Below are 11,065 nucleotides of genomic sequence, written 5' to 3' on the forward strand. Positions count from 1 at the left end.
TCTGATTGAAATCATGTCAGCCAATCAGATCGCAGATATGCAAATAAATTAAGCATGTGCCATAGTAATCTATGTCTGCACTTTCTTAACTCCTTACCCCACTGCTTGAAACATCAGAGAGGACCTTATACAGCCAGGGTGTTGGCGAACACTTTTGGTTCGGGGCAGAGAAGAGAGACCTAGAGATCTATGTAGCACTACCTTCACAGTTAGTTATTTTGAAAATAATCATTTTTTTTAATTAAACCAAATTGCAAATATGGTTTAAATGACTGTGTCTATTTATATTTCCAAGCTATAATAAAAGTGAACCACCCCTTTAATTCACATGGTAGTCAATGCTGTTTTAAAACACTTGTTTCCAGGGTCTGGCTGTACGTTACTGCTATTAGGTGCAAAGCACAGTGCCAGTAGGTGAAAGGCAGACCTGACAGGAGGGAAGTACACTTATAAATACAGCACTTCAGAATGCCAAAATAGACTGTCTGACCTGTGTGTCCAGTTTCTGAAAGTGTCTTTTAGATGGAAAGGGTAAAGTGCTGGGTATGGTACAAGTGTACAGTGCAAGGGTGCCCTTTGCACCCTGCCCTGCACTTTGTAAATTACCTATTCCATTTAAAAAAAATTACATGTTTGTAGCTGCAACACTGTAAAGTCCAAACTATCTCTAGAAGCAATGACAGCGCACTAATTATAGCAAAATGTGGGGGATTCTTTTATGAGTGATCAGAGGCAAGTACACCTATAATCACCATGTACAATGCCAAGTGTTTGATGGAATAGTCACCACAATGGGACTCTGGAACAATGAAAGTGTATCACCTGGAATGACAGCATTGCACTATGGCAGATCAATATGTGTGGTAATAAATAATTTTGTTCAGAAGTGGGTCTGGAGCCTTTCTATTAAGAAAGGTCATATACAATATAATTATGGTGTTTTTCCTATCTATGGATAAAAATTGTAATTTACCATGTAACTGTGAAAATCAGTACAGGTATAGGACCCATTATCCAGAATGCTTGGGACCATAATTCTTAATTCTACTAAAAAATCAATTAAACCCAATAGAATTGTTTTGCATCCAATAAGGATCAATTATATCTTAGTTGGAATCAATTACAAGGTACCGTTTTATTAATACAGATAAGGGGCAGATATTACTAGGCAGATAAGGGGTGTTCTTTTTTTCCATAAAAACAATCAACGCACCAGAGGCCACCCCTTTACATTAGAGGAACGGAGCTTCCATTTGAAGCAGCATAGGTGGTTTTTCACGGTGAGGGCAGTGAGGTTGGGGAATGCCCTTCCTAGTGATGTGGTAATGGCAGATTCTGTTAATGCCTATAAGAGGGGCCTGGATGAGTTCTTGAACAAGCATAGTATCCAAGGCTATTGTGATACTAATATCTACAGTTAGTATTAATGTTTGTATATATAGCTTATGTATGTGAGTGTATAGATTGGTAAGTATAGGTTTACTTGGAAGGGTTGAACTTGATGGTCTTTTTTTTTTTTAACTTCTTTATTGTGGGTTGACATAGAAAGGTTACAGACATGTTAATATTCACATCTAATGCCTCCTCTTTCCTTCAGCTCAGGAGAGAAGGTACAACATTATTTTACTTATTCGTTTTTAATAATTCAGTGTCTATTATGTTAGCTCAATATTAGAAAATAGTCTAACATTGTCAACTAATAACTTATAAGTAATAACTTCCTCACCGGGTCTGCCCTTGTACTATTTGCTATTGGTTCCTAGTCTGAATGCACTTATTTGATAGAGCTGTGAGAGTTCTGTAGTCCTGTTTGTAGGTTTTTAGTATTGTATGCATTCCATAAGGATACCTTGTTCCTGTGTGATTGTTATTTTTAAGTCCTGTTCCCATTTTGTCATATATGGGTGTGGTGGTTGGTAATATCTGTGGTGTTGGTAATTTGGAGCTTTCTGGATAACAGGTTTTCGGGATAACAGATCCCATACATGTATATTCCACTTCTATACAATTTTTGAATACTTTTCCATAGTATAAAAGAGAAGTTCACCCTGAAGTTATCGTTTAGTATGTTATAGAATGCTGTATTTTTAGCAACTTTCCATTTACTATTTTTTATACTTTTTGAATGATTTGCCATCCTCATCTGCTTTTCAGCTTTTAAATAGTTATCACTGACCTAGGCAGCAAAACTATTGCTCTGCAAAGCTTCAATTTTATGGTTACGTCAACATTATGATTTTATTGTTTTTTGAAACCACGAAAAAAACAAATTTTCTCTAAAACCATGAACACCAAATAATTTATTAAAACAGCCCAATATAAAAAGTGCAAACAAAATAACCTGTGGGAAAAAAACCAAATATATGAAAACCTCTAAATCCTGATTTGTCTTTTTCATGCGCTTACGAAAAAAAAAAACCCTGGATGGGAGAGATGATGGATAAGCTGAAATTTTCCTGCCTCTGTTTTAGGTACTACCCCTAATGGAGATAGCCCGTTTTTCCTTATTAATCTTACCCCTCACGACTTTGGGATGTTCCAAGGCTGACTGACTTGCACTCTGCCCCTGCCCTACCCTCCTGAAATGGAATTTTGAAACCAAACAAAAAACCCTCCCTAATTAACCTGGCACTATCACTATCTGGGTACCTCATCAACCATGGCAGGAGCTCATTTACCCTTACTGGGCTCCTCCCTTTTTCCAATGCTATCCCCTTGCCTACTCCCAGCTTGTCGCTTTTTAAAGCATTGGCATGCAGGGTGATTGGATTCCCCTCCATTTGAGCACTCGTGTCTGAATTTGCAGCTCTGTCCCCACTTGCACTGCCTGTCGCTGAACTGCCAGCAAATCCCTCTTTTATGTGAGCTGGAGGTTGTAGCGGAACCCTTTCCGCCCATGCCTGCAGGAAAAGGGGGATGTCCTAAACTTCCTGTGTTAGCTGGCGCTGAGCTTTTTGTGCCATCATGACCCTCATCCATAAACTGATGTCCTTATAGTCCCATTGCAGGGAAGGCCTAAGCAATATCCTTTGGCGGAACTGCTCATCATACTTAAGCCAGGCAGTTCCCCGTATACCCTGTAGGCTTCCCATATGGCATCTAAGTAGCAGAATAGGCCAGAACAGTTCTTAGGGTGTTTCTCTCCTGTTACGCTCACCATAATAGAAATTGTCCTTGGAATTAGCCCATATCTCCTCCTGTCATCGTCCTCCTCCTTACGATGTTTCCCTCACCTCTGGTTTTAAATGAGCTCCCAATGGGCCTTCAAAGCATATGTACGTGCTTCCCTTGGCAGTATCAGGAACTGGTAGAGGGCCCTTTTGACACAATACCTTCCCATTTGCTTAATAAATCCCTCAAACCTGCTATGCAACCTGCCATGCTATTGTCCAAGCCCCCTTCTTTTCCATTACCTGTACCCATACCGGAATACCCACCATTGTCCCTAGTGAGTGTTGGTCCTGCTGTTCCTTGCGAACCGGAGACATCCTGTTGTACTGTCCTCCTTTCTCCATGAGCTACCTCATGTATGCTGCTGCTGTTGCTGCCAAATTCCTGATGCTGTTCCTCTCTCCCCATGTGTCCCCTCTCATCTGTAGAGGCACAAGAACAAAGGAGACCCCCCCAGCCCAGCTACCCCCACCAGGGGGTGCCACCATATTCACCCTCACTGTCTCTTGGGCTTCTCCACCTTTGGTTGGCTTTTTAGCAAGTAAAGAAATACAGGGTTATGGGAGATATATTTTAGTAGAAATTGATCCAGGAACTGATCCGATTGCCATCTTGGAGTCAGGAAGGAATTTTTTTCCCTCTGCGGCAAATTAGAGACACTTCAGATGTTTTTTTTTTGCCTTCCTCTGGATCAACTAGTAGTTAGGCAGGTTATATATAGACATTAAGGTTGAACTTGATGGACGTGTGTCTTTTTTCAACCTAACTTACTATGTTACTATGTAAACTACTATGTTGCTGATAGGGGTACAGCACTACAGGGGTGATTTATGAATGCACCCTCAACTTGTGGTTCTCCAAAATGTAAAATCAATATTAATGCAATTCTTTAAGATATATTATGTCGAAACATGTTTCTGTGCTTCCATATGGGTGAAAAAATTGCATCTGAAATGGCACTTTACACGCTGAACTTCCAGTGGTAAATGATCACTTATATGTTGTGCCTAAATCTGAGCTTTCAGAAGGAGCCAGCGCTACACATTAGAACTGCTTTCAGGTATCCTATTGTTTCTCCTACTCACATGTAACTGGAGGAGTCACGAGCCAGACTTGGATTTCTTACTATTGAGTGCTATTTTGATATTTTAAACATTTTTTAAAAAATGCAATTTTTGCTAAGAATAGGTAATGTAACATATTAAAGTCTTAAAGGAACAGTAACACCTAAAAATGAAAGTGTTTTAAAGTAATTAAAATACAATGTACTGTTGCCCTGCACTGGTGCAACTGGTGTGTTTGCTAAAGAAATGCTACCATAGATATATAAATAAGCTGCTCTGTAGCCGTGGGGGCAGCCATTCAAGTTGGAAAAAAGGAGAAAAGGCACAGGTTACATAGCAGATAATTGATAAGCTGTGTAGAATATAGTGGGGTTTTATCTGCTAAGTAAACTGTACCTTTTCACCTTTGAATGACTGCCCCCATGGTTACACGGCAGCTTTGTTTATATAAACTATATTAGTGCTTCAGAGGCAAACATACCAGTTGCACCAGTGCAGGGTAACAGTACATTATATTGTAATTAATTTTATACACTTTCATTTTTTTGTGTTATTGTTCCTTTAAAAGTGAACTTCTCCTTTAACAGTCCTTCCTTTTCCTCAAGCAGTAGTTTAAATAGGTATAAAGTACAGTTCATTTGAAATTGGTCAGATCATGATAGGTTACATGTATACAGTTACAAAGTTAACTATGTAACTATATACATGTAACTTATCTAGGCCCATTTGTTATGTAGAGGATTATCTTGACCAAAAAATTCAAAAGAAAAAAGAAAGTCAATCCTTACCCAACCTTAGTAAGTACATTAGAAATTTTCAAGCACAAGCCTGTTAATTCCCACAGACACAACTCCCCTGGTGAATGTTTGTTGTTGCAAATAGTCTCAGCCTCTCCATCTTCTTTCCTTGTAGTCATGGGCAGGTGACTTAAGTGGGTCTAATGAAAGGCCCTAGCAATTGGCAATCTGCAAAAAAACTGGTGAAGGGCATAAACTGGTGAGAATAGTGGGACTATGAGATTTGAGTGTAATAATGCTAACAGATGTATCTCTACAGATAAAACAAAATGTACTTAGAAATATCCATGTGATATAATTATGTTTATGTACATGACACTCACTTTATCTGCAAGACCATTAAAATGTCCAGACAGTGCTATTATGCACAGTACTCCATATCATTCAGGAAGAGGAATGAAACTAGGGGAACAGTAGGTAGATTTTAAGAGACTGCCTGAAAGTTAAGAACTATGCAAGGATTGATTATATATTTAAGGAACATAAATGGTTAGAATTAGTCCACAAATCCAGTATTGAAAACTCATTCCAATCAGACCATTGCCCAGTAACCATGATATTCAAGATCCCAACAATTATAAAGAAAAACTTTAATTGGAGATTAAACGAAAACCTTATTTATAAAGAAACAGAGAAGAAGTATTAAAAAAATTAAAACAATTTTTTATTGATAATTCAGAACAAGACACATCTTAACATATTAGATGGGAAGCACATAAATGCACAATAAGAGGGCACTTAATCTCGATGGGTGCTCGCTGCAAAAAAGAAAGGAAAAAAAATATAGACCAATTACTAGATGAAATTAATACACTAGAAACACAACATAAAATTACACAATTAGAAGAAGTATATCAAAAACTAATAGACACGGACTCAAACAAAGCGTTTATGTGAATCAAACAAAATATATATGAATATAGCAACAAATGTGGTAAATACCTGGCTAACATGCTGAAAACGCAATTTGCTAAATCATATATTTTAAAAATGAAAAATCATAAACAACAATTGGTAAACAAAATTTCAGACATAGCAAAATGTTTCCAAACTTACTATGCCAATTTATACAACTTAAATAAACAACAACTAAGGGATAGAGCCAAAGAAAAAATGAAAGTAAAAATAAAATTTTTTTTAGCACAACTTAAAATACCTAAAATAGATAATGTTATATCTAAAAACCTTGATATGCCCTTTACCAAAGAAGAACTTTCCAAAGTAATTAAGGAATTACCATTAGGGAAAAGTCCAGGCCCGGATGGCTTTACAGCATGCTATTACAAAATATTTGAAAGTACCCTCAATCCTATTTTACTTAAAATGTATAACATACAAAATAGAGGAATTTTACTACCAGAACAATCACAGGAAGCCCATATAACTTTAATTCCCAAACCAGGGAAAGACCCACATGAATGTTCCAGTTATAGACCAATCTTACTTATAAATATTGACCAAAAAATGTTTGCTAAACTAATAGCAAATAGATTAAAAAGATACTTACTAGCTTTAATTCACGCAGACCAATCCGGATTCATACCTGGAAGAGAAGGGAAAAATAATACAGTTAGAGCACTAAATATAATAAAGGTCATGAAAAATAGAAAGAAGGAAGCTCTAATCATATCAATGGATGCTGAAAAAGCATTTGATAGGATTGAATGGTTATACATAGAACATGTTCTATATGCTATGGGGTTTGGTAATATTCTAATTGAGAAAATAATGTCCCTATATCAAAATCCCAGTGCAAAAATAAGAATTAATGGAACACTATCGGAGAAATTTCTAATTAAAAATGGTACCAGGCAAGGATGCCCATTATCACCTCTTCTGTTTGTTTTAACTATTGAAACTTTACTTATAGCGATAAAACAAAATAAAAACATTAAAGGAGTCAATATAGCTAATATCGAACATAAAGTCTCAGCGTTTGCAGATGATCTTTTATTTTATGTAACTCAACCATACACTACTCTACCCAATATGATGGATCTTATAAATACATTTAGTCAATTATCCAATTTTAAAATTAACTACAATAAATCTGAAATGCTAAATATTACCATACCCCAGCATAAAGTTCAAAACCTTAAAAACATTTTTTCCTTTAAATGGGCCAAGGAGGAGATTAAATATCTGGGCATATATTTAACACAAAATGAAAAATTTCTCTACCCCAAGAACTATCTTCCAATATTCGGAACGATAGATAAAGATACACAAAAGTGCTCTAATATTTGTATATCCTGGATAGGTAGAATACATATAGTTAAAATGCTAATTCTCCCTAAAATTCTATATATTTTCCAAACCATACCAATAGATATCCCTGGAATATTTTTTACTAAATTTAAAACAAAACTATCTATATGGAAGAATTCCAAACCTAGAATAGCTTATGAAACTCTAACAAGAGTTAAAGAAACTGGGGGATTGGGGCTCCCATGTCTTTATACATACTACAATGCAATTCATTTATCAAGAATTATTTTATGGCAGAATGAAAGTTATCTCAGTCCAAGCTGCAATGCAGAAAAGGGAGAGAATATTAAATCACTTTCAACCTTGATTTGGTCAGAGAAAGTACAAAATACAAAAATTACTAAAACTGAGATAACGGTGTATCCTACTATTAGATGGTGGTTCAAATTAAACAAAGAACATATGTTAGAGACATATCTCCATTAACTCCATTATTAAATAATCTAGAGTTTAAAACAGGAGTAGAAAATGAGGTTCTCAAATCATGGACAGAAAACAAAAAACAAACTATTAGAATAAAGGATTTTTTGGAAAAGAAACAAACATTAACAATAGAGAAATTACATTTCATCTTTGAAGAAAAATCTAGTCTCTCAATTCATTTATATGAAAAAGTAAAAGAATTTATCCACTCATTTCAAATAACAAATCTAGAAAGAGAACTTACCTGGTTTGAGAACCTGATTTGTAGAAATACTCTTCCTCTGAGAGCCTTATCATTTTTCTATAAAAAACTGATAGCAAAGTATGATATTAAACCTCCATTTGCTGAAAAATGGGAAAAAGATCTCAATATTAGCCTAACAACGGAAAACTGGGAAAAAAATCTGTCATAATAACTGTAGGATTTTTACATCATCGAAACTACAAGAATTTAATTATAAATTACTATCAAGGTGGTATATGACCCCAGTTAAATTAAAGAAAATGTTTGACGTAACTGACATGTGCTGGAGATGCAACTCAGAAGTGGGGACTTACGAACACCTATGGTACAAATGTAAAAAGTTAGATCATTATTGGGACTCTATTCAAAAAATTATCGAAAAATTTTTTCCAAAAGAATTTGAACTCAACTCTATAGCAATACTATTACTGTACGATAATAAAAAAAATGATACAATCTCCAATCCTCTGATTAAGTATATTATCACAATAGCCAAAGCAATTATTCCAAGGAAATGGAGAAATGCCGAACCACCGACACTAGCCGAATGGTTTCACCTATTAGAAGAATCCAAAAACATGGAAGAATCAATCGCGTATAAACGTGGAAATATACTTAAGCATTTTCAAAATTGGAGATTGTGGTCAGAATACATAGAACTAAATCGGAGAACATTAAGTACCCCACATCATGAGATGCAACTCTAAATAAGGAAAGGTGTTAATGTAATTTAAAAAGAAATACAGTATATAAGGAACATCATATTTATTTCTGAGTAACATGCTATCTAATACTGATGACTGTCTCTAAAACCAGAGGAATAACAATACCATGCTAGTAATGTTAAACCAACAACTTTATGTCATGTTACATATATATCTTTAAAATGTAATAATACTTACCTTTTACCCTACCCTTCTTCTCTTCTGTACCTCTAAAAACCTGAAAACTAATAAAAAGTTAATTGAAAAAAAAAAGAAGTTGAAAATAAGGTTACATGAAAGGTAATACACTATGCAGTTGAACTTAAGGATGTGGTGCAAGCATGGTGAAAGCAATTACACCCCAATATCATAAATCTTGCTTGCTTTTTATTGAGTTTCTGGAATGTGGTCCTAAATATTCCATGGTATGAATACATAGAAATAAAATATATAACTATAAATGGCATTTGCATAACTCCTGGAGTCTACAAAACAAATATTTTTTGGGGGTATTTGAAATAATAGAAAAAACACAAATACAAAAGTATTGTAGAAATGATACCTATATTGGCTAACAATAAAAATACATTGCAGTTTTCGGAGTGCTAAGGCTCTTTCCTCAGGCAATATACAAATGAAAGCTGGAATGACGCAACATATATACTGTTAGATCATAGAGAAGTGTTCATGAGCAATGAATTGGGAAGTTACATATAGAGATAACTCGTGGAGATGATAAAAGTAATTAATGTTTATTAGGATGGGTTGTAAATAGTCCAGCAGTCTGGATTCAGTCAGGTCACAGGTGTGACATGAAACCTGACCCCAAATTAAGACCCTGTCTCAATGTGTTAAATAACGCCATACATTTGAATTCATATATTTTTCTTTCTCGTTCAGTTTTAAAGTTCCCTTTTAGAATTAACACCTTCATGTCCTGAAGCCTGTGGTCCTGATTGCAGAAGTGTTGTTTGGGGAAGGCTACTTCTAATAATCATTTTCCTTCAGTTGTCTATAAGACAGAGGTAGTTCAGGGAATATTTTTTTTAGTCTGGTATCTGTATGGAGCATAGGCTGCAGTTCTCTGGCTATTTTTCTAATTATGTTTAGCTGTGGGTTGTTGGTGACTACAATAGGTACCCTGTTTATTTCTCTTGTTTGTATTCGAAGAGTGTATCTCTGGGTTACTTTGTGGATTTGATCATCATGACCTGCGGATGGTAGCCTTGATTAACAAAAGTTTTCCGCAAGGAATGGAGATGTTTATTTCTGTCATTGAGGTTCAAATGAATCCGGTTGTAAAAAACAATTGATTTTTAATGTGATGTGGATGGAAACTGTCCCTCCTAAGATATGCAGGACAGCCTGTTTGTTGTTGGTATAGGGATGTTTGTATGATTCAATTTTTGATGTAGATGGTGGTATCCAGGAAATTGATGTGGGAAGAGGAATGTTCAAGGGAAGGTTAATCGTTGGATGAAATTGGTTAAATCTCTAGTAGAATGTCAATAGTTCCTTTTCTGATGCTGTCCATATTATAAGTATATCATCTATATACCATAAATAGGTCAAAGGCCTGGTGTTGCAGGAAGCCTGGAAGTTTTCCTCTAACTGGGCCATAAACAGGTTTGCCATTTTGCTTCCCATAGCACTTCTCTTCAGTTGGAGAAATATGGCATCTCCCAATGAGAAGTAGTTATGTGTTAGTGTAAATCTGATTAGTTTTAAAGTTGTGGCATATGATATTTTTCAAGGAAATATTGGCAGGCTGTAATACCATCTTCATGTGGGATGTTGGTATAAAGAGACTCAACATCCATGGTCGCTAGGATGGTGCCCTCTGGAAGGGGACGTATGGTGGCCAGTTTGTTTAAAAGGTCAGTGGTGTCCTGTATGAAACTGGGTGTTTTTTGATTATTGGCTACAGAATGTTTTCTACCCAGCCAGTTAATGTTCCAATATCAGAAATGACGGCTCATCCTGGGTTCCCTTCCTTATGTATTTTGGGTAACATCTTTGATAAAAGTCTTCATTGGATTTCAAAGTATGTATAGCATTTTTCTCCTGGATACTGATATTGTAAATCAACTTTCTTTTTTTGGCCAGTATATTAGATATAATTCTGTTTTTAAAACAATCAATGTCTTTGTCCAGTTTCTGGATTTGCTCTGGTTGTGGGGTCCAGTTGCTATTCTTTTTTGTTTTGATTAAATGATTCCCAGGGTTGTCCTCTTGTAACAATTCTTTGAGTTGTAAGCTCCAGAAAAATTCCTGTGTGTCACTGCAGAGCTCTGTTTTATCAAGGCTTTTTGTTGGGCAGAATGTAAGTCCTTTTGAGAGTACTTTGAGTTCCACTGTACTAGGTTTATATTTGGAGAGGTTAATCACAGAGCA

Source organism: Xenopus tropicalis, chromosome 9 (genome assembly GCF_000004195.4).
Source record: "Xenopus tropicalis strain Nigerian chromosome 9, UCB_Xtro_10.0, whole genome shotgun sequence".
NCBI classification, from domain to species: domain Eukaryota; kingdom Metazoa; phylum Chordata; class Amphibia; order Anura; family Pipidae; genus Xenopus; species Xenopus tropicalis.